Source organism: Ambystoma mexicanum, chromosome 8 (assembly GCF_040938575.1).
Source record: "Ambystoma mexicanum isolate Mex_15411 chromosome 8, UKY_AmexF1_1, whole genome shotgun sequence".
Taxonomy (NCBI): Eukaryota; Metazoa; Chordata; class Amphibia; order Caudata; family Ambystomatidae; genus Ambystoma; species Ambystoma mexicanum.
Genome location: NC_090929.1, coordinates 731,708,031 through 731,724,725, shown reverse-complemented (window position 1 = coordinate 731,724,725; position 16,695 = coordinate 731,708,031). Strand labels below are relative to the sequence as shown.

Sequence of the window (16,695 nt, the reverse complement as noted above, 5' to 3'; positions counted from 1 at the left end):
TCAGGCTCGATCAGGCGAGATATATAAGACTGGTGGGCCCATTCAGGACTCCTATGTCTGGTAGGATAACTTTAATCCATCCATCCTGTTTCTGTTGCAGGGAGGTGGAGAGAACAATCAACACAATAACGGCTTTCTTTCATGCCTCTTGAAGGACTCAATATTCTCTGTACTGCATTACATGTGAAAGTCGATTTATTACCCATGAACACACTACCTGTATGCTAATTATATGTAAATAGGTAGCTCCAGCCCTCATAATGTTGTCCAACATTTCCGCTATAAAACGGGATAAAATTATTTTGGAAACATACCAAATTTGAAAAGTAATTGAGAAGTTGTGCAATTACTAATCATGGAGCACAAAATAGCCTACAGCACCTGGTATTCCCAGGCGGTCTCCCATCCAGGTACTAACTAGGCCCGACACTGCTTAGCTTCCGAGATCAGACGAGATCGGGCGCATTCAGTGTGGTGTGGCCGTAGGCTCAGGGCCTAGTGAGTTTTGTACTTTTAAGCATCTAGTCGGCTAGACCTTGCAGTTTTGAAAGGCAATTGAGAAATGGCTCACTTCCTGAACTTGGAGCACAAAAAAGCCTACAGCACCTGGTATTCCCAGGCGGTCTCCCATCCAGGTACTAACTAGGCCCGACACTGCTTAGCTTCCGAGATCAGACGAGATCGGGCGCATTCAGTGTGGTGTGGCCGTAGGCTCTGGTCCTAGTGAGTTTTGTACTTTTAAGCATCTAGTCGGCTAGACCTTGCAGTTTTGAAAGGCAATTGAGAAATGGCTCACTTCCTGAACTTGGAGCACAAAAAAGCCTACAGCACCTGGTATTCCCAGGCGGTCTCCCATCCAGGTACTAACTAGGCCCAACACTGCTTAGCTTCCGAGATCAGACGAGATCAGGCGCATTCAGTGTGGTGTGGCCGTAGGCTCTGGGCCTAGTGAGTTTTGTACTTTTAAGCATCTAGTCGGCTAGACCTTGCAGTTTTGAAAGGCAATTGAGAAATGGCTCACTTCCTGAACTTGGAGCACAAAAAAGCCTACAGCACCTGGTATTCCCAGGCGGTCTCCCATCCAGGTACTAACTAGGCCCGACACTGCTTAGCTTCCGAGATCAGACGAGATTGGGCGCATTCAGTGTGGTGTGGCCGTAGGCTCGAGTAATGCTAAGAATATTACTCTTATGCATTTGCATTTAGTAAGCTAAGCCATGCAGCCACTTGCAACATGATACCACGCTCATCGGTCGATCAGCGCTCGATCAGGCGAGATATATAAGACTGGTGGGCCCATTCAGGACTCCTATGTCTGGTAGGATAACTTTAATCCATCCATCCTGTTTCTGTTGCAGGGAGGTGGAGAGAACAATCAACACAATAACGCCTTTCTTTCATGCCTCTTGAAGGACTCAATATTCTCTGTACTGCATTACATGTGAAAGTCGATTTATTACCCATGAACACACTACCTGTATGCTAATTATATGTAAATAGGTAGCTCCAGCCCTCATAATGTTGTCCAACATTTCCGCTATAAAACGGGATAAAATTATTTTGGAAACATACCAAATTTGAAAAGTAATTGAGAAGTTGCGCAATTACTAATCATGGAGCACAAAATAGCCTACAGCACCTGGTATTCCCAGGCGGTCTCCCATCCAGGTACTAACTAGGCCCGACACTGCTTAGCTTCCGAGATCAGACGAGATCGGGCGCATTCAGTGTGGTGTGGCCGTAGGCTCTGGGCCTAGTGAGTTTTGTACTTTTAAGCATCTAGTCGGCTAGACCTTGCAGTTTTGAAAGGCAATTGAGAAATGGCTCACTTCCTGAACTTGGAGCACAAAAAAGCCTACAGCACCTGGTATTCCCAGGCAGTCTCCCATCCAGGTACTAACTAGGCCCGACACTGCTTAGCTTCCGAGATCAGACGAGATTGGGCGCATTCAGTGTGGTGTGGCCGTAGGCTCTAGTAATGCTAAGAATATTACTCTTATGCATTTGCATTTAGTAAGCTAAGCCATGCAGCCACTTGCAACATGATACCACGCTCATCGCTCGATCAGCGCTCGATCAGGCGAGATATATAAGACTGGTGGGCCCATTCAGGACTCCTATGTCTGGTAGGATAACTTTAATCCATCCATCCTGTTTCTGTTGCAGGGAGGTGGAGAGAACAATCAACACAATAACGGCTTTCTTTCATGCCTCTTGAAGGACTCAATATTCTCTGTACTGCATTACATGTGAAAGTCGATTTATTACCCATGAACACACTACCTGTATGCTAATTATATGTAAATAGGTAGCTCCAGCCCTCATAATGTTGTCCAACATTTCCGCTATAAAACGGGATAAAATTATTTTGGAAACATACCAAATTTGAAAAGTAATTGAGAAGTTGTGCAATTACTAATCATGGAGCACAAAATAGCCTACAGCACCTGGTATTCCCAGGCGGTCTCCCATCCAGGTACTAACTAGGCCCGACACTGCTTAGCTTCCGAGATCAGACGAGATCGGGCGCATTCAGTGTGGTGTGGCCGTAGGCTCAGGGCCTAGTGAGTTTTGTACTTTTAAGCATCTAGTCGGCTAGACCTTGCAGTTTTGAAAGGCAATTGAGAAATGGCTCACTTCCTGAACTTGGAGCACAAAAAAGCCTACAGCACCTGGTATTCCCAGGCGGTCTCCCATCCAGGTACTAACTAGGCCCGACACTGCTTAGCTTCCGAGATCAGACGAGATCGGGCGCATTCAGTGTGGTGTGGCCGTAGGCTCTGGTCCTAGTGAGTTTTGTACTTTTAAGCATCTAGTCGGCTAGACCTTGCAGTTTTGAAAGGCAATTGAGAAATGGCTCACTTCCTGAACTTGGAGCACAAAAAAGCCTACAGCACCTGGTATTCCCAGGCGGTCTCCCATCCAGGTACTAACTAGGCCCGACACTGCTTAGCTTCCGAGATCAGAGGAGATCGGGCGCATTCAGTGTGGTGTGGCCGTAGGCTCTGGGCCTACTGAGTTTTGTACTTTTAAGCATCTAGTCGGCTAGACCTTGCAGTTTTGAAAGGCAATTGAGAAATGGCTCACTTCCTGAACTTGGAGCACAAAAAAGCCTATAGCACCTGGTATTCCCAGGCGGTCTCCCATCCAGGTACTAACTAGGCCCGACACTGCTTAGCTTCCGAGATCAGACGAGATCGGGCGCATTCAGTGTGGTGTGGCCGTAGGCTCGAGTAATGCTAAGAATATTACTCTTATGCATTTGCATTTAGTAAGCTAAGCCATGCAGCCACTTGCAACATGATACCACGCTCATCGCTCGATCAGCGCTCGATCAGGCGAGATATATAAGACTGGTGGGCCCATTCAGGACTCCTATGTCTGGTAGGATAACTTTAATCCATCCATCCTGTTTCTGTTGCAGGGAGGTGGAGAGAACAATCAACACAATAACGGCTTTCTTTCATGCCTCTTGAAGGACTCAATATTCTCTGTACTGCATTACATGTGAAAGTCGATTTATTACCCATGAACACACTACCTGTATGCTAATTATATGTAAATAGGTAGCTCCAGCCCTCATAATGTTGTCCAACATTTCCGCTATAAAACGGGATAAAATTATTTTGGAAACATACCAAATTTGAAAAGTAATTGAGAAGTTGCGCAATTACTAATCATGGAGCACAAAATAGCCTACAGCACCTGGTATTCCCAGGCGGTCTCCCATCCAGGTACTAACTAGGCCCGACACTGCTTAGCTTCCGAGATCAGACGAGATCGGGCGCATTCAGTGTGGTGTGGCCGTAGGCTCTGGGCCTAGTGAGTTTTGTACTTTTAAGCATCTAGTCGGCTAGACCTTGCAGTTTTGAAAGGCAATTGAGAAATGGCTCACTTCCTGAACTTGGAGCACAAAAAAGCCTACAGCACCTGGTATTCCCAGGCAGTCTCCCATCCAGGTACTAACTAGGCCCGACACTGCTTAGCTTCCGAGATCAGACGAGATCGGGCGCATTCAGTGTGGTGTGGCCGTAGGCTCTAGAAATGCTAAGAATATTACTCTTATGCATTTGCATTTAGTAAGCTAAGCCATGCAGCCACTTGCAACATGATACCACGCTCATCGCTCGATCAGGCTCGATCAGGCGAGATATATAAGACTGGTGGGCCCATTCAGGACTCCTATGTCTGGTAGGATAACTTTAATCCATCCATCCTGTTTCTGTTGCAGGGAGGTGGAGAGAACAATCAACACAATAACGGCTTTCTTTCATGCCTCTTGAAGGACTCAATATTCTCTGTACTGCATTACATGTGAAAGTCGATTTATTACCCATGAACACACTACCTGTATGCTAATTATATGTAAATAGTTAGCTCCAGCCCTCATAATGTTGTCCAACATTTCCGCTATAAAACGGGATAAAATTATTTTGGAAACATACCAAATTTGAAAAGTAATTGAGAAGTTGTGCAATTACTAATCATGGAGCACAAAATAGCCTACAGCACCTGGTATTCCCAGGCGGTCTCCCATCCAGGTACTAACTAGGCCCGACACTGCTTAGCTTCCGAGATCAGACGAGATCGGGCGCATTCAGTGTGGTGTGGCCGTAGGCTCTGGGCCTAGTGAGTTTTGTACTTTTAAGCATCTAGTCGGCTAGACCTTGCAGTTTTGAAAGGCAATTGAGAAATGGCTCACTTCCTGAACTTGGAGCACAAAAAAGCCTACAGCACCTGGTATTCCCAGGCGGTCTCCCATCCAGGTACTAACTAGGCCCGACACTGCTTAGCTTCTGAGATCAGTCGAGATCGGGCACATTCAGTGTGGTGTGGCCGTAGGCTCTGGTCCTAGTGAGTTTTGTACTTTTAAGCATCTAGTCGGCTAGACCTTGCAGTTTTGAAAGGCAATTGAGAAATGGCTCACTTCCTGAACTTGGAGCACAAAAAAGCCTACAGCACCTGGTATTCCCAGGCGGTCTCCCATCCAGGTACTAACTAGGCCCGACACTGCTTAGCTTCCGAGATCAGACGAGATCGGGCGCATTCAGTGTGGTGTGGCCGTAGGCTCTGGGCCTAGTGAGTTTTGTACTTTTAAGCATCTAGTCGGCTAGACCTTGCAGTTTTGAAAGGCAATTGAGAAATGGCTCACTTCCTGAACTTGGAGCACAAAAAAGCCTACAGCACCTGGTATTCCCAGGCGGTCTCCCATCCAGGTACTAACTAGGCCCGACACTGCTTAGCTTCCGAGATCAGACGAGATCGGGCGCATTCAGTGTGGTGCGGCCGTAGGCTCTAGAAATGCTAAGAATATTACTCTTATGCATTTGCATTTAGTAAGCTAAGCCATGCAGCCACTTGCAACATGATACCACGCTCATCGCTCGATCAGGCTCGATCAGGCGAGATATATAAGACTGGTGGGCCCATTCAGGACTCCTATGTCTGGTAGGATAACTTTAATCCATCCATCCTGTTTCTGTTGCAGGGAGGTGGAGAGAACAATCAACACAATAACGGCTTTCTTTCATGCCTCTTGAAGGACTCAATATTCTCTGTACTGCATTACATGTGAAAGTCGATTTATTACCCATGAACACACTACCTGTATGCTAATTATATGTAAATAGGTAGCTCCAGCCCTCATAATGTTGTCCAACATTTCCGCTATAAAACGGGATAAAATTATTTTGGAAACATACCAAATTTGAAAAGTAATTGAGAAGTTGTGCAATTACTAATCATGGAGCACAAAATAGCCTACAGCACCTGGTATTCCCAGGCGGTCTCCCATCCAGGTACTAACTAGGCCCGACACTGCTTAGCTTCCGAGATCAGACGAGATCGGGCGCATTCAGTGTGGTGTGGCCGTAGGCTCTGGGCCTAGTGAGTTTTGTACTTTTAAGCATCTAGTCGGCTAGACCTTGCAGTTTTGAAAGGCAATTGAGAAATGGCTCACTTCCTGAACTTGGAGCACAAAAAAGCCTACAGCACCTGGTATTCCCAGGCGGTCTCCCATCCAGGTACTAACTAGGCCCGACACTGCTTAGCTTCCGAGATCAGACGCATTCAGTGTGGTGTGGCCGTAGGCTCTGGTCCTAGTGAGTTTTGTACTTTTAAGCATCTAGTCGGCTAGACCTTGCAGTTTTGAAAGGCAATTGAGAAATGGCTCACTTCCTGAACTTGGAGCACAAAAAAGCCTACAGCACCTGGTATTCCCAGGCGGTCTCCCATCCAGGTACTAACTAGGCCCGACACTGCTTAGCTTCTGAGATTAGACGAGATCGGGCACATTCAGTGTGGTGTGGCCGTAGGCTCTGGTCCTAGTGAGTTTTGTACTTTTAAGCATCTAGTCGGCTAGACCTTGCAGTTTTGAAAGGCAATTGAGAAATGGCTCACTTCCTGAACTTGGAGCACAAAAAAGCCTACAGCACCTGGTATTCCCAGGCGGTCTCCCATCCAGGTACTAACTAGGCCCGACACTGCTTAGCTTCCGAGATCAGACGAGATCGGGCGCATTCAGTGTGGTGTGGCCGTAGGCTCTGGGCCTAGTGAGTTTTGTACTTTTAAGCATCTAGTCGGCTAGACCTTGCAGTTTTGAAAGGCAATTGAGAAATGGCTCACTTCCTGAACTTGGAGCACAAAAAAGCCTACAGCACCTGGTATTCCCAGGCGGTCTCCCATCCAGGTACTAACTAGGCCCGACACTGCTTAGCTTCCGAGATCAGACGAGATCGGGCGCATTCAGTGTGGTGTGGCCGTAGGCTCTAGAAATGCTAAGAATATTACTCTTATGCATTTGCATTTAGTAAGCTAAGCCATGCAGCCACTTGCAACATGATACCACGCTCATCGCTCGATCAGCGCTTGATCAGGCGAGATATATAAGACTGGTGGGCCCATTCAGGACTCCTATGTCTGGTAGGATAACTTTAATCCATCCATCCTGTTTCTGTTGCAGGGAGGTGGAGAGAACAATCAACACAATAACGGCTTTCTTTCATGCCTCTTGAAGGACTCAATATTCTCTGTACTGCATTACATGTGAAAGTCGATTTATTACCCATGAACACACTACCTGTATGCTAATTATATGTAAATAGGTAGCTCCAGCCCTCATAATGTTGTCCAACATTTCCGCTATAAAACGGGATAAAATTATTTTGGAAACATACCAAATTTGAAAAGTAATTGAGAAGTTGCGCAATTACTAATCATGGAGCACAAAATAGCCTACAGCACCTGGTATTCCCAGGCGGTCTCCCATCCAGGTACTAACTAGGCCCGACACTGCTTAGCTTCCGAGATCAGACGAGATCGGGCGCATTCAGTGTGGTGTGGCCGTAGGCTCTGGGCCTAGTGAGTTTTGTACTTTTAAGCATCTAGTCGGCTAGACCTTGCAGTTTTGAAAGGCAATTGAGAAATGGCTCACTTCCTGAACTTGGAGCACAAAAAAGCCTACAGCACCTGGTATTCCCAGGCGGTCTCCCATCCAGGTACTAACTAGGCCCGACACTGCTTAGCTTCCGAGATCAGACGAGATCGGGCGCATTCAGTGTGGTGTGGCCGTAGGCTCTGGTCCTAGTGAGTTTTGTACTTTTAAGCATCTAGTCGGCTAGACCTTGCAGTTTTGAAAGGCAATTGAGAAATGGCTCACTTCCTGAACTTGGAGCACAAAAAAGCCTACAGCACCTGGTATTCCCAGGCGGTCTCCCATCCAGGTACTAACTAGGCCCGACACTGCTTAGCTTCTGAGATCAGACGAGATCGGGCACATTCAGTGTGGTGTGGCCGTAGGCTCTGGTCCTAGTGAGTTTTGTACTTTTAAGCATCTAGTCGGCTAGACCTTGCAGTTTTGAAAGGCAATTGAGAAATGGCTCACTTCCTGAACTTGGAGCACAAAAAAGCCTACAGCACCTGGTATTCCCAGGCGGTCTCCCATCCAGGTACTAACTAGGCCCGACACTGCTTAGCTTCCGAGATCAGACGAGATCGGGCGCATTCAGTGTGGTGTGGCCGTAGGCTCTGGGCCTAGTGAGTTTTGTACTTTTAAGCATCTAGTCGGCTAGACCTTGCAGTTTTGAAAGGCAATTGAGAAATGGCTCACTTCCTGAACTTGGAGCACAAAAAAGCCTACAGCACCTGGTATTCCCAGGCGGTCTCCCATCCAGGTACTAACTAGGCCCGACACTGCTTAGCTTCGAGATCAGACGAGATCGGGCGCATTCAGTGTGGTGTGGCCGTAGGCTCTAGAAATGCTAAGAATATTACTCTTATGCATTTGCATTTAGTAAGCTAAGCCATGCAGCCACTTGCAACATGATACCACGCTCATCGCTCGATCAGCGCTTGATCAGGCGAGATATATAAGACTGGTGGGCCCATTCAGGACTCCTATGTCTGGTAGGATAACTTTAATCCATCCATCCTGTTTCTGTTGCAGGGAGGTGGAGAGAACAATCAACACAATAACGGCTTTCTTTCATGCCTCTTGAAGGACTCAATATTCTCTGTACTGCATTACATGTGAAAGTCGATTTATTACCCATGAACACACTACCTGTATGCTAATTATATGTAAATAGGTAGCTCCAGCCCTCATAATGTTGTCCAACATTTCCGCTATAAAACGGGATAAAATTATTTTGGAAACATACCAAATTTGAAAAGTAATTGAGAAGTTGCGCAATTACTAATCATGGAGCACAAAATAGCCTACAGCACCTGGTATTCCCAGGCGGTCTCCCATCCAGGTACTAACTAGGCCCGACACTGCTTAGCTTCCGAGATCAGACGAGATCGGGCGCATTCAGTGTGGTGTGGCCGTAGGCTCTGGGCCTAGTGAGTTTTGTACTTTTAAGCATCTAGTCGGCTAGACCTTGCAGTTTTGAAAGGCAATTGAGAAATGGCTCACTTCCTGAACTTGGAGCACAAAAAAGCCTACAGCACCTGGTATTCCCAGGCGGTCTCCCATCCAGGTACTAACTAGGCCCGACACTGCTTAGCTTCTGAGATCAGACGAGATCGGGCACATTCAGTGTGGTGTGGCCGTAGGCTCTGGTCCTAGTGAGTTTTGTACTTTTAAGCATCTAGTCGGCTAGACCTTGCAGTTTTGAAAGGCAATTGAGAAATGGCTCACTTCCTGAACTTGGAGCACAAAAAAGCCTACAGCACCTGGTATTCCCAGGCGGTCTCCCATCCAGGTACTAACTAGGCCCGACACTGCTTAGCTTCCGAGATCAGACGAGATCGGGCGCATTCAGTGTGGTGTGGCCGTAGGCTCTGGGCCTAGTGAGTTTTGTACTTTTAAGCATCTAGTCGGCTAGACCTTGCAGTTTTGAAAGGCAATTGAGAAATGGCTCACTTCCTGAACTTGGAGCACAAAAAAGCCTACAGCACCTGGTATTCCCAGGCGGTCTCCCATCCAGGTACTAACTAGGCCCGACACTGCTTAGCTTCCGAGATCAGACGAGATCGGGCGCATTCAGTGTGGTGTGGCCGTAGGCTCTAGAAATGCTAAGAATATTACTCTTATGCATTTGCATTTAGTAAGCTAAGCCATGCAGCCACTTGCAACATGATACCACGCTCATCGCTCGATCAGCGCTTGATCAGGCGAGATATATAAGACTGGTGGGCCCATTCAGGACTCCTATGTCTGGTAGGATAACTTTAATCCATCCATCCTGTTTCTGTTGCAGGGAGGTGGAGAGAACAATCAACACAATAACGGCTTTCTTTCATGCCTCTTGAAGGACTCAATATTCTCTGTACTGCATTACATGTGAAAGTCGATTTATTACCCATGAACACACTACCTGTATGCTAATTATATGTAAATAGGTAGCTCCAGCCCTCATAATGTTGTCCAACATTTCCGCTATAAAACGGGATAAAATTATTTAGGAAACATACCAAATTTGAAAAGTAATTGAGAAGTTGCGCAATTACTAATCATGGAGCACAAAATAGCCTACAGCACCTGGTATTCCCAGGCGGTCTCCCATCCAGGTACTAACTAGGCCCGACACTGCTTAGCTTCCGAGATCAGACGAGATCGGGCGCATTCAGTGTGGTGTGGCCGTAGGCTCTGGGCCTAGTGAGTTTTGTACTTTTAAGCATCTAGTCGGCTAGACCTTGCAGTTTTGAAAGGCAATTGAGAAATGGCTCACTTCCTGAACTTGGAGCACAAAAAAGCCTACAGCACCTGGTATTCCCAGGCGGTCTCCCATCCAGGTACTAACTAGGCCCGACACTGCTTAGCTTCCGAGATCAGACGAGATCGGGCGCATTCAGTGTGGTGTGGCCGTAGGCTCTGGTCCTAGTGAGTTTTGTACTTTTAAGCATCTAGTCGGCTAGACCTTGCAGTTTTGAAAGGCAATTGAGAAATGGCTCACTTCCTGAACTTGGAGCACAAAAAAGCCTACAGCACCTGGTATTCCCAGGCGGTCTCCCATCCAGGTACTAACTAGGCCCGACACTGCTTAGCTTCTGAGATCAGACGAGATCGGGCACATTCAGTGTGGTGTGGCCGTAGGCTCTGGTCCTAGTGAGTTTTGTACTTTTAAGCATCTAGTCGGCTAGACCTTGCAGTTTTGAAAGGCAATTGAGAAATGGCTCACTTCCTGAACTTGGAGCACAAAAAAGCCTACAGCACCTGGTATTCCCAGGCGGTCTCCCATCCAGGTACTAACTAGGCCCGACACTGCTTAGCTTCCGAGATCAGACGAGATCGGGCGCATTCAGTGTGGTGTGGCCGTAGGCTCTGGGCCTAGTGAGTTTTGTACTTTTAAGCATCTAGTCGGCTAGACCTTGCAGTTTTGAAAGGCAATTGAGAAATGGCTCACTTCCTGAACTTGGAGCACAAAAAAGCCTACAGCACCTGGTATTCCCAGGCGGTCTCCCATCCAGGTACTAACTAGGCCCGACACTGCTTAGCTTCCGAGATCAGACGAGATCGGGCGCATTCAGTGTGGTGTGGCCGTAGGCTCTAGAAATGCTAAGAATATTACTCTTATGCATTTGCATTTAGTAAGCTAAGCCATGCAGCCACTTGCAACATGATACCACGCTCATCGCTCGATCAGCGCTTGATCAGGCGAGATATATAAGACTGGTGGGCCCATTCAGGACTCCTATGTCTGGTAGGATAACTTTAATCCATCCATCCTGTTTCTGTTGCAGGGAGGTGGAGAGAACAATCAACACAATAACGGCTTTCTTTCATGCCTCTTGAAGGACTCAATATTCTCTGTACTGCATTACATGTGAAAGTCGATTTATTACCCATGAACACACTACCTGTATGCTAATTATATGTAAATAGGTAGCTCCAGCCCTCATAATGTTGTCCAACATTTCCGCTATAAAACGGGATAAAATTATTTTGGAAACATACCAAATTTGAAAAGTAATTGAGAAGTTGCGCAATTACTAATCATGGAGCACAAAATAGCCTACAGCACCTGGTATTCCCAGGCCGTCTCCCATCCAGGTACTAACTAGGCCCGACACTGCTTAGCTTCCGAGATCAGACGAGATCGGGCGCATTCAGTGTGGTGCGGCCGTAGGCTCTGGGCCTAGTGAGTTTTGTACTTTTAAGCATCTAGTCGGCTAGACCTTGCAGTTTTGAAAGGCAATTGAGAAATGGCTCACTTCCTGAACTTGGAGCACAAAAAAGCCTACAGCACCTGGTATTCCCAGGCAGTCTCCCATCCAGGTACTAACTAGGCCCGACACTGCTTAGCTTCCGAGATCAGACGAGATCGGGCGCATTCAGTGTGGTGTGGCCGTAGGCTCTAGAAATGCTAAGAATATTACTCTTATGCATTTGCATTTAGTAAGCTAAGCCATGCAGCCACTTGCAACATGATACCACGCTCATCGCTCGATCAGCGCTCGATCAGGCTCGATCAGGCGAGATATATAAGACTGGTGGGCCCATTCAGGACTCCTATGTCTGGTAGGATAACTTTAATCCATCCATCCTGTTTCTGTTGCAGGGAGATGGAGAGAACAATCAACACAATAACGGCTTTCTTTCATGCCTCTTGAAGGACTCAATATTCTCTGTACTGCATTACATGTGAACGTCGATTTATTACCCATGAACACACTACCTGTATGCTAATTATATGTAAATAGGTAGCTCCAGCCCTCATAATGTTGTCCAACATTTCCGCTATAAAACGGGATAAAATTATTTTGGAAACATACCAAATTTGAAAAGTAATTGAGAAGTTGTGCAATTACTAATCATGGAGCACAAAATAGCCTACAGCACCTGGTATTCCCAGGCGGTCTCCCATCCAGGTACTAACTAGGCCCGACACTGCTTAGCTTCCGAGATCAGACGAGATCGGGCGCATTCAGTGTGGTGTGGCCGTAGGCTCTGGTCCTAGTGAGTTTTGTACTTTTAAGCATCTAGTCGGCTAGACCTTGCAGTTTTGAAAGGCAATTGAGAAATGGCTCACTTCCTGAACTTGGAGCACAAAAAAGCCTACAGCACCTGGTATTCCCAGGCCGTCTCCCATCCAGGTACTAACTAGGCCCGACACTGCTTAGCTTCCGAGATCAGACGAGATCGGGCGCATTCAGTGTGGTGTGGCCGTAGGCTCTGGGCCTAGTGAGTTTTGTACTTTTAAGCATCTAGTCGGCTAGACCTTGCAGTTTTGAAAGGCAATTGAGAAATGGCTCACTTCCTGAACTTGGAGCACAAAAAAGCCTACAGCACCTGGTATTCCCAGGCGGTCTCCCATCCAGGTACTAACTAGGCCCGACACTGCTTAGCTTCCGAGATCAGACGAGATCGGGCGCATTCAGTCTGGTGTGGCCGTAGGCTCTAGTAATGCTAAGAATATTACTCTTATGCATTTGCATTTAGTAAGCTAAGCCATGCAGCCACTTGCAACATGATACCACGCTCATCGCTCGATCAGCGCTCGATCAGGCGAGATATATAAGACTGGTGGGCCCATTCAGGACTCCTATGTCTGGTAGGATAACTTTAATCCATCCATCCTGTTTCTGTTGCAGGGAGGTGGAGAGAACAATCAACACAATAACGGCTTTCTTTCATGCCTCTTGAAGGACTCAATATTCTCTGTACTGCATTACATGTGAAAGTCGATTTATTACCCATGAACACACTACCTGTATGCTAATTATATGTAAATAGGTAGCTCCAGCCCTCATAATGTTGTCCAACATTTCCGCTATAAAACGGGATAAAATTATTTTGGAAACATACCAAATTTGAAAAGTAATTGAGAAGTTGTGCAATTACTAATCATGGAGCACAAAATAGCCTACAGAACCTGGTATTCCCAGGCGGTCTCCCATCCAGGTACTAACTAGGCCCGACACTGCTTAGCTTCCGAGATCAGACGAGATCGGGCGCATTCAGTGTGGTGTGGCCGTAGGCTCTGGGCCTAGTGAGTTTTGTACTTTTAAGCATCTAGTCGGCTAGACCTTGCAGTTTTGAAAGGCAATTGAGAAATGGCTCACTTCCTGAACTTGGAGCACAAAAAAGCCTACAGCACCTGGTATTCCCAGGCGGTCTCCCATCCAGGTACTAACTAGGCCCGACACTGCTTAGCTTCCGAGATCAGACGAGATCGGGCGCATTCAGTGTGGTGTGGCCGTAGGCTCTGGTCCTAGTGAGTTTTGTACTTTTAAGCATCTAGTCGGCTAGACCTTGCAGTTTTGAAAGGCAATTGAGAAATGGCTCACTTCCTGAACTTGGAGCACAAAAAAGCCTACAGCACCTGGTATTCCCAGGCCGTCTCCCATCCAGGTACTAACTAGGCCCGACACTGCTTAGCTTCCGAGATCAGACGAGATCGGGCGCATTCAGTGTGGTGTGGCCGTAGGCTCTGGGCCTAGTGAGTTTTGTACTTTTAAGCATCTAGTCGGCTAGACCTTGCAGTTTTGAAAGGCAATTGAGAAATGGCTCACTTCCTGAACTTGGAGCACAAAAAAGCCTACAGCACCTGGTATTCCCAGGCAGTCTCCCATCCAGGTACTAACTAGGCCCGACACTGCTTAGCTTCCGAGATCAGACGAGATCGGGCGCATTCAGTGTGGTGTGGCCGTAGGCTCTAGAAATGCTAAGAATATTACTCTTATGCATTTGCATTTAGTAAGCTAAGCCATGCAGCCACTTGCATCATGATACCACGCTCATCGCTCGATCAGGCTCGATCAGGCGAGATATATAAGACTGGTGGGCCCATTCAGGACTCCTATGTCTGGTAGGATAACTTTAATCCATCCATCCTGTTTCTGTTGCAGGGAGGTGGAGAGAACAATCAACACAATAACGGCTTTCTTTCATGCCTCTTGAAGGACTCAATATTCTCTGTACTGCATTACATGTGAAAGTCGATTTATTACCCATGAACACACTACCTGTATGCTAATTATATGTAAATAGGTAGCTCCAGCCCTCATAATGTTGTCCAACATTTCCGCTATAAAACGGGATAAAATTATTTTGGAAACATACCAAATTTGAAAAGTAATTGAGAAGTTGTGCAATTACTAATCATGGAGCACAAAATAGCCTACAGCACCTGGTATTCCCAGGCGGTCTCCCATCCAGGTACTAACTAGGCCCGACACTGCTTAGCTTCCGAGATCAGACGAGATCGGGCGCATTCAGTGTGGTGTGGCCGTAGGCTCAGGGCCTAGTGAGTTTTGTACTTTTAAGCATCTAGTCGGCTAGACCTTGCAGTTTTGAAAGGCAATTGAGAAATGGCTCACTTCCTGAACTTGGAGCACAAAAAAGCCTACAGCACCTGGTATTCCCAGGCGGTCTCCCATCCAGGTACTAACTAGGCCCGACACTGCTTAGCTTCCGAGATCAGACGAGATCGGGCGCATTCAGTGTGGTGTGGCCGTAGGCTCTGGTCCTAGTGAGTTTTGTACTTTTAAGCATCTAGTCGGCTAGACCTTGCAGTTTTGAAAGGCAATTGAGAAATGGCTCACTTCCTGAACTTGGAGCACAAAAAAGCCTACAGCACCTGGTATTCCCAGGCGGTCTCCCATCCAGGTACTAACTAGGCCCGACACTGCTTAGCTTCCGAGATCAGACGAGATCGGGCGCATTCAGTGTGGTGTGGCCGTAGGCTCTGGGCCTAGTGAGTTTTGTACTTTTAAGCATCTAGTCGGCTAGACCTTGCAGTTTTGAAAGGCAATTGAGAAATGGCTCACTTCCTGAACTTGGAGCACAAAAAAGCCTACAGCACCTGGTATTCCCAGGCGGTCTCCCATCCAGGTACTAACTAGGCCCGACACTGCTTAGCTTCCGAGATCAGACGAGATCGGGCGCATTCAGTGTGGTGTGGCCGTAGGCTCTAGAAATGCTAAGAATATTACTCTTATGCATTTGCATTTAGTAAGCTAAGCCATGCAGCCACTTGCAACATGATACCACGCTCATCGCTCGATCAGGCTCGATCAGGCGAGATATATAAGACTGGTGGGCCCATTCAGGACTCCTATGTCTGGTAGGATAACTTTAATCCATCCATCCTGTTTCTGTTGCAGGGAGGTGGAGAGAACAATCAACACAATAACGCCTTTCTTTCATGCCTCTTGAAGGACTCAATATCCTCTGTACTGCATTACATGTGAAAGTCGATTTATTACCCATGAACACACTACCTGTATGCTAATTATATGTAAATAGGTAGCTCCAGCCCTCATAATGTTGTCCAACATTTCCGCTATAAAACGGGATAAAATTATTTTGGAAACATACCAAATTTGAAAAGTAATTGAGAAGTTGCGCAATTACTAATCATGGAGCACAAAATAGCCTACAGCACCTGGTATTCCCAGGCGGTCTCCCATCCAGGTACTAACTAGGCCCGACACGGCTTAGCTTCCGAGATCAGACGAGATCGGGCGCATTCAGTGTGGTGTGGCCGTAGGCTCTGGGCCTAGTGAGTTTTGTACTTTTAAGCATCTAGTCGGCTAGACCTTGCAGTTTTGAAAGGCAATTGAGAAATGGCTCACTTCCTGAACTTGGAGCACAAAAAAGCCTACAGCACCTGGTATTCCCAGGCAGTCTCCCATCCAGGTACTAACTAGGCCCGACACTGCTTAGCTTCCGAGATCAGACGCATTCAGTGTGGTGTGGCCGTAGGCTCAGATCCTAGTGAGTTTTGTACTTTTAAGCATCTAGTCGGCTAGACCTTGCAGTTTTGAAAGGCAATTGAGAAATGGCTCACTTCCTGAACTTGGAGCACAAAAAAGCCTACAGCACCTGGTATTCCCAGGCGGTCTCCCATCCAGGTACTAACTAGGCCCGACACTGCTTAGCTTCTGCGATCAGACGAGATCGGGCACATTCAGTGTGGTGTGGCCGTAGGCTCTGGTCCTAGTGAGTTTTGTACTTTTAAGCATCTAGTCGGCTAGACCTTGCAGTTTTGAAAGGCAATTGAGAAATGGCTCACTTCCTGAACTTGGAGCACAAAAAAGCCTACAGCACCTGGTATTCCCAGGCGGTCTCCCATCCAGGTACTAACTAGGCCCGACACTGCTTAGCTTCCGAGATCAGACGAGATCGGGCGCATTCAGTGTGGTGTGGCCGTAGGCTCTGGGCCTAGTGAGTTTTGTACTTTTAAGCATCTAGTCGGCTAGACCTTGCAGTTTTGAAAGGCAATTGAGAAATGGCTCACTTCCTGAACT

General features: G+C 47.1%; 50 non-coding genes and 2 pseudogenes across 50 annotated transcripts; all 52 read right to left on the bottom strand.

Moving 5' to 3' along the window:
• Nucleotides 1–369: 369 nt before the first annotated feature.
• On the bottom strand, nucleotides 370–488 carry LOC138476583 (5S ribosomal RNA). The gene has a single exon (XR_011270620.1). It is a non-coding gene; the product is annotated as a 5S ribosomal RNA (ribosomal RNA).
• Nucleotides 489–594: 106 nt separating this feature from the next.
• On the bottom strand, nucleotides 595–713 carry LOC138476581 (5S ribosomal RNA). The gene has a single exon (XR_011270618.1). It is a non-coding gene; the product is annotated as a 5S ribosomal RNA (ribosomal RNA).
• Nucleotides 714–819: 106 nt separating this feature from the next.
• On the bottom strand, nucleotides 820–938 carry LOC138477828 (5S ribosomal RNA). The gene has a single exon (XR_011271751.1). It is a non-coding gene; the product is annotated as a 5S ribosomal RNA (ribosomal RNA).
• Nucleotides 939–1,044: 106 nt separating this feature from the next.
• On the bottom strand, nucleotides 1,045–1,163 carry LOC138479313 (5S ribosomal RNA). The gene has a single exon (XR_011273099.1). It is a non-coding gene; the product is annotated as a 5S ribosomal RNA (ribosomal RNA).
• Nucleotides 1,164–1,627: 464 nt separating this feature from the next.
• On the bottom strand, nucleotides 1,628–1,746 carry LOC138476580 (5S ribosomal RNA). The gene has a single exon (XR_011270617.1). It is a non-coding gene; the product is annotated as a 5S ribosomal RNA (ribosomal RNA).
• A 106-nt stretch (nucleotides 1,747–1,852) lies between these two features.
• LOC138480106 (5S ribosomal RNA) lies at nucleotides 1,853–1,971 on the bottom strand. The gene has a single exon (XR_011273819.1). It is a non-coding gene; the product is annotated as a 5S ribosomal RNA (ribosomal RNA).
• A 464-nt stretch (nucleotides 1,972–2,435) lies between these two features.
• Nucleotides 2,436–2,554, bottom strand: LOC138476579 (5S ribosomal RNA). Its single transcript, XR_011270616.1, has one exon. It is a non-coding gene; the product is annotated as a 5S ribosomal RNA (ribosomal RNA).
• A 106-nt stretch (nucleotides 2,555–2,660) lies between these two features.
• Nucleotides 2,661–2,779, bottom strand: LOC138476577 (5S ribosomal RNA). Its single transcript, XR_011270615.1, has one exon. It is a non-coding gene; the product is annotated as a 5S ribosomal RNA (ribosomal RNA).
• A 106-nt stretch (nucleotides 2,780–2,885) lies between these two features.
• LOC138477941 (5S ribosomal RNA) lies at nucleotides 2,886–3,004 on the bottom strand. The gene has a single exon (XR_011271854.1). It is a non-coding gene; the product is annotated as a 5S ribosomal RNA (ribosomal RNA).
• A 106-nt stretch (nucleotides 3,005–3,110) lies between these two features.
• On the bottom strand, nucleotides 3,111–3,229 carry LOC138478788 (5S ribosomal RNA). Its single transcript, XR_011272623.1, has one exon. It is a non-coding gene; the product is annotated as a 5S ribosomal RNA (ribosomal RNA).
• A 464-nt stretch (nucleotides 3,230–3,693) lies between these two features.
• LOC138476576 (5S ribosomal RNA) lies at nucleotides 3,694–3,812 on the bottom strand. Its single transcript, XR_011270614.1, has one exon. It is a non-coding gene; the product is annotated as a 5S ribosomal RNA (ribosomal RNA).
• A 106-nt stretch (nucleotides 3,813–3,918) lies between these two features.
• Nucleotides 3,919–4,037, bottom strand: LOC138478493 (5S ribosomal RNA). The gene has a single exon (XR_011272356.1). It is a non-coding gene; the product is annotated as a 5S ribosomal RNA (ribosomal RNA).
• A 463-nt stretch (nucleotides 4,038–4,500) lies between these two features.
• LOC138476574 (5S ribosomal RNA) lies at nucleotides 4,501–4,619 on the bottom strand. The gene has a single exon (XR_011270612.1). It is a non-coding gene; the product is annotated as a 5S ribosomal RNA (ribosomal RNA).
• Nucleotides 4,620–4,725: 106 nt separating this feature from the next.
• On the bottom strand, nucleotides 4,726–4,844 carry LOC138480340 (5S ribosomal RNA). Its single transcript, XR_011274024.1, has one exon. It is a non-coding gene; the product is annotated as a 5S ribosomal RNA (ribosomal RNA).
• Nucleotides 4,845–4,950: 106 nt separating this feature from the next.
• On the bottom strand, nucleotides 4,951–5,069 carry LOC138476573 (5S ribosomal RNA). The gene has a single exon (XR_011270611.1). It is a non-coding gene; the product is annotated as a 5S ribosomal RNA (ribosomal RNA).
• Nucleotides 5,070–5,175: 106 nt separating this feature from the next.
• Nucleotides 5,176–5,294, bottom strand: LOC138478221 (5S ribosomal RNA). The gene has a single exon (XR_011272108.1). It is a non-coding gene; the product is annotated as a 5S ribosomal RNA (ribosomal RNA).
• Nucleotides 5,295–5,757: 463 nt separating this feature from the next.
• LOC138476572 (5S ribosomal RNA) lies at nucleotides 5,758–5,876 on the bottom strand. The gene has a single exon (XR_011270610.1). It is a non-coding gene; the product is annotated as a 5S ribosomal RNA (ribosomal RNA).
• A 106-nt stretch (nucleotides 5,877–5,982) lies between these two features.
• LOC138474574 (5S ribosomal RNA) lies at nucleotides 5,983–6,091 on the bottom strand (annotated as a pseudogene).
• Nucleotides 6,092–6,197: 106 nt separating this feature from the next.
• LOC138480427 (5S ribosomal RNA) lies at nucleotides 6,198–6,316 on the bottom strand. The gene has a single exon (XR_011274103.1). It is a non-coding gene; the product is annotated as a 5S ribosomal RNA (ribosomal RNA).
• A 106-nt stretch (nucleotides 6,317–6,422) lies between these two features.
• On the bottom strand, nucleotides 6,423–6,541 carry LOC138476571 (5S ribosomal RNA). The gene has a single exon (XR_011270609.1). It is a non-coding gene; the product is annotated as a 5S ribosomal RNA (ribosomal RNA).
• Nucleotides 6,542–6,647: 106 nt separating this feature from the next.
• LOC138476570 (5S ribosomal RNA) lies at nucleotides 6,648–6,766 on the bottom strand. Its single transcript, XR_011270608.1, has one exon. It is a non-coding gene; the product is annotated as a 5S ribosomal RNA (ribosomal RNA).
• Nucleotides 6,767–7,230: 464 nt separating this feature from the next.
• On the bottom strand, nucleotides 7,231–7,349 carry LOC138476569 (5S ribosomal RNA). Its single transcript, XR_011270607.1, has one exon. It is a non-coding gene; the product is annotated as a 5S ribosomal RNA (ribosomal RNA).
• Nucleotides 7,350–7,455: 106 nt separating this feature from the next.
• Nucleotides 7,456–7,574, bottom strand: LOC138476568 (5S ribosomal RNA). Its single transcript, XR_011270606.1, has one exon. It is a non-coding gene; the product is annotated as a 5S ribosomal RNA (ribosomal RNA).
• Nucleotides 7,575–7,680: 106 nt separating this feature from the next.
• On the bottom strand, nucleotides 7,681–7,799 carry LOC138479866 (5S ribosomal RNA). The gene has a single exon (XR_011273601.1). It is a non-coding gene; the product is annotated as a 5S ribosomal RNA (ribosomal RNA).
• A 106-nt stretch (nucleotides 7,800–7,905) lies between these two features.
• On the bottom strand, nucleotides 7,906–8,024 carry LOC138476566 (5S ribosomal RNA). The gene has a single exon (XR_011270605.1). It is a non-coding gene; the product is annotated as a 5S ribosomal RNA (ribosomal RNA).
• A 106-nt stretch (nucleotides 8,025–8,130) lies between these two features.
• Nucleotides 8,131–8,248, bottom strand: LOC138480308 (5S ribosomal RNA). Its single transcript, XR_011273995.1, has one exon. It is a non-coding gene; the product is annotated as a 5S ribosomal RNA (ribosomal RNA).
• A 464-nt stretch (nucleotides 8,249–8,712) lies between these two features.
• LOC138476565 (5S ribosomal RNA) lies at nucleotides 8,713–8,831 on the bottom strand. Its single transcript, XR_011270604.1, has one exon. It is a non-coding gene; the product is annotated as a 5S ribosomal RNA (ribosomal RNA).
• Nucleotides 8,832–8,937: 106 nt separating this feature from the next.
• On the bottom strand, nucleotides 8,938–9,056 carry LOC138479865 (5S ribosomal RNA). The gene has a single exon (XR_011273600.1). It is a non-coding gene; the product is annotated as a 5S ribosomal RNA (ribosomal RNA).
• Nucleotides 9,057–9,162: 106 nt separating this feature from the next.
• Nucleotides 9,163–9,281, bottom strand: LOC138476564 (5S ribosomal RNA). Its single transcript, XR_011270603.1, has one exon. It is a non-coding gene; the product is annotated as a 5S ribosomal RNA (ribosomal RNA).
• A 106-nt stretch (nucleotides 9,282–9,387) lies between these two features.
• Nucleotides 9,388–9,506, bottom strand: LOC138476562 (5S ribosomal RNA). Its single transcript, XR_011270601.1, has one exon. It is a non-coding gene; the product is annotated as a 5S ribosomal RNA (ribosomal RNA).
• Nucleotides 9,507–9,970: 464 nt separating this feature from the next.
• LOC138476561 (5S ribosomal RNA) lies at nucleotides 9,971–10,089 on the bottom strand. The gene has a single exon (XR_011270600.1). It is a non-coding gene; the product is annotated as a 5S ribosomal RNA (ribosomal RNA).
• Nucleotides 10,090–10,195: 106 nt separating this feature from the next.
• On the bottom strand, nucleotides 10,196–10,314 carry LOC138476560 (5S ribosomal RNA). Its single transcript, XR_011270599.1, has one exon. It is a non-coding gene; the product is annotated as a 5S ribosomal RNA (ribosomal RNA).
• A 106-nt stretch (nucleotides 10,315–10,420) lies between these two features.
• LOC138479864 (5S ribosomal RNA) lies at nucleotides 10,421–10,539 on the bottom strand. The gene has a single exon (XR_011273599.1). It is a non-coding gene; the product is annotated as a 5S ribosomal RNA (ribosomal RNA).
• A 106-nt stretch (nucleotides 10,540–10,645) lies between these two features.
• LOC138476559 (5S ribosomal RNA) lies at nucleotides 10,646–10,764 on the bottom strand. Its single transcript, XR_011270598.1, has one exon. It is a non-coding gene; the product is annotated as a 5S ribosomal RNA (ribosomal RNA).
• A 106-nt stretch (nucleotides 10,765–10,870) lies between these two features.
• On the bottom strand, nucleotides 10,871–10,989 carry LOC138476558 (5S ribosomal RNA). Its single transcript, XR_011270597.1, has one exon. It is a non-coding gene; the product is annotated as a 5S ribosomal RNA (ribosomal RNA).
• Nucleotides 10,990–11,453: 464 nt separating this feature from the next.
• Nucleotides 11,454–11,572, bottom strand: LOC138480187 (5S ribosomal RNA). The gene has a single exon (XR_011273893.1). It is a non-coding gene; the product is annotated as a 5S ribosomal RNA (ribosomal RNA).
• A 106-nt stretch (nucleotides 11,573–11,678) lies between these two features.
• LOC138478492 (5S ribosomal RNA) lies at nucleotides 11,679–11,797 on the bottom strand. Its single transcript, XR_011272355.1, has one exon. It is a non-coding gene; the product is annotated as a 5S ribosomal RNA (ribosomal RNA).
• Nucleotides 11,798–12,271: 474 nt separating this feature from the next.
• LOC138476557 (5S ribosomal RNA) lies at nucleotides 12,272–12,390 on the bottom strand. Its single transcript, XR_011270596.1, has one exon. It is a non-coding gene; the product is annotated as a 5S ribosomal RNA (ribosomal RNA).
• A 106-nt stretch (nucleotides 12,391–12,496) lies between these two features.
• Nucleotides 12,497–12,615, bottom strand: LOC138479715 (5S ribosomal RNA). Its single transcript, XR_011273465.1, has one exon. It is a non-coding gene; the product is annotated as a 5S ribosomal RNA (ribosomal RNA).
• A 106-nt stretch (nucleotides 12,616–12,721) lies between these two features.
• Nucleotides 12,722–12,840, bottom strand: LOC138479208 (5S ribosomal RNA). The gene has a single exon (XR_011273004.1). It is a non-coding gene; the product is annotated as a 5S ribosomal RNA (ribosomal RNA).
• A 464-nt stretch (nucleotides 12,841–13,304) lies between these two features.
• On the bottom strand, nucleotides 13,305–13,423 carry LOC138479110 (5S ribosomal RNA). Its single transcript, XR_011272915.1, has one exon. It is a non-coding gene; the product is annotated as a 5S ribosomal RNA (ribosomal RNA).
• Nucleotides 13,424–13,529: 106 nt separating this feature from the next.
• LOC138476555 (5S ribosomal RNA) lies at nucleotides 13,530–13,648 on the bottom strand. The gene has a single exon (XR_011270595.1). It is a non-coding gene; the product is annotated as a 5S ribosomal RNA (ribosomal RNA).
• Nucleotides 13,649–13,754: 106 nt separating this feature from the next.
• Nucleotides 13,755–13,873, bottom strand: LOC138479714 (5S ribosomal RNA). Its single transcript, XR_011273464.1, has one exon. It is a non-coding gene; the product is annotated as a 5S ribosomal RNA (ribosomal RNA).
• Nucleotides 13,874–13,979: 106 nt separating this feature from the next.
• Nucleotides 13,980–14,098, bottom strand: LOC138478491 (5S ribosomal RNA). The gene has a single exon (XR_011272354.1). It is a non-coding gene; the product is annotated as a 5S ribosomal RNA (ribosomal RNA).
• Nucleotides 14,099–14,561: 463 nt separating this feature from the next.
• Nucleotides 14,562–14,680, bottom strand: LOC138476554 (5S ribosomal RNA). Its single transcript, XR_011270594.1, has one exon. It is a non-coding gene; the product is annotated as a 5S ribosomal RNA (ribosomal RNA).
• A 106-nt stretch (nucleotides 14,681–14,786) lies between these two features.
• Nucleotides 14,787–14,905, bottom strand: LOC138476553 (5S ribosomal RNA). The gene has a single exon (XR_011270593.1). It is a non-coding gene; the product is annotated as a 5S ribosomal RNA (ribosomal RNA).
• Nucleotides 14,906–15,011: 106 nt separating this feature from the next.
• LOC138476552 (5S ribosomal RNA) lies at nucleotides 15,012–15,130 on the bottom strand. Its single transcript, XR_011270592.1, has one exon. It is a non-coding gene; the product is annotated as a 5S ribosomal RNA (ribosomal RNA).
• Nucleotides 15,131–15,236: 106 nt separating this feature from the next.
• On the bottom strand, nucleotides 15,237–15,355 carry LOC138476550 (5S ribosomal RNA). Its single transcript, XR_011270590.1, has one exon. It is a non-coding gene; the product is annotated as a 5S ribosomal RNA (ribosomal RNA).
• Nucleotides 15,356–15,818: 463 nt separating this feature from the next.
• LOC138478800 (5S ribosomal RNA) lies at nucleotides 15,819–15,937 on the bottom strand. Its single transcript, XR_011272633.1, has one exon. It is a non-coding gene; the product is annotated as a 5S ribosomal RNA (ribosomal RNA).
• Nucleotides 15,938–16,043: 106 nt separating this feature from the next.
• LOC138474709 (5S ribosomal RNA) lies at nucleotides 16,044–16,152 on the bottom strand (annotated as a pseudogene).
• A 106-nt stretch (nucleotides 16,153–16,258) lies between these two features.
• On the bottom strand, nucleotides 16,259–16,377 carry LOC138473850 (5S ribosomal RNA). The gene has a single exon (XR_011268960.1). It is a non-coding gene; the product is annotated as a 5S ribosomal RNA (ribosomal RNA).
• A 106-nt stretch (nucleotides 16,378–16,483) lies between these two features.
• Nucleotides 16,484–16,602, bottom strand: LOC138476549 (5S ribosomal RNA). Its single transcript, XR_011270589.1, has one exon. It is a non-coding gene; the product is annotated as a 5S ribosomal RNA (ribosomal RNA).
• Between the last annotated feature and the right edge of the window lie 93 nt (nucleotides 16,603–16,695).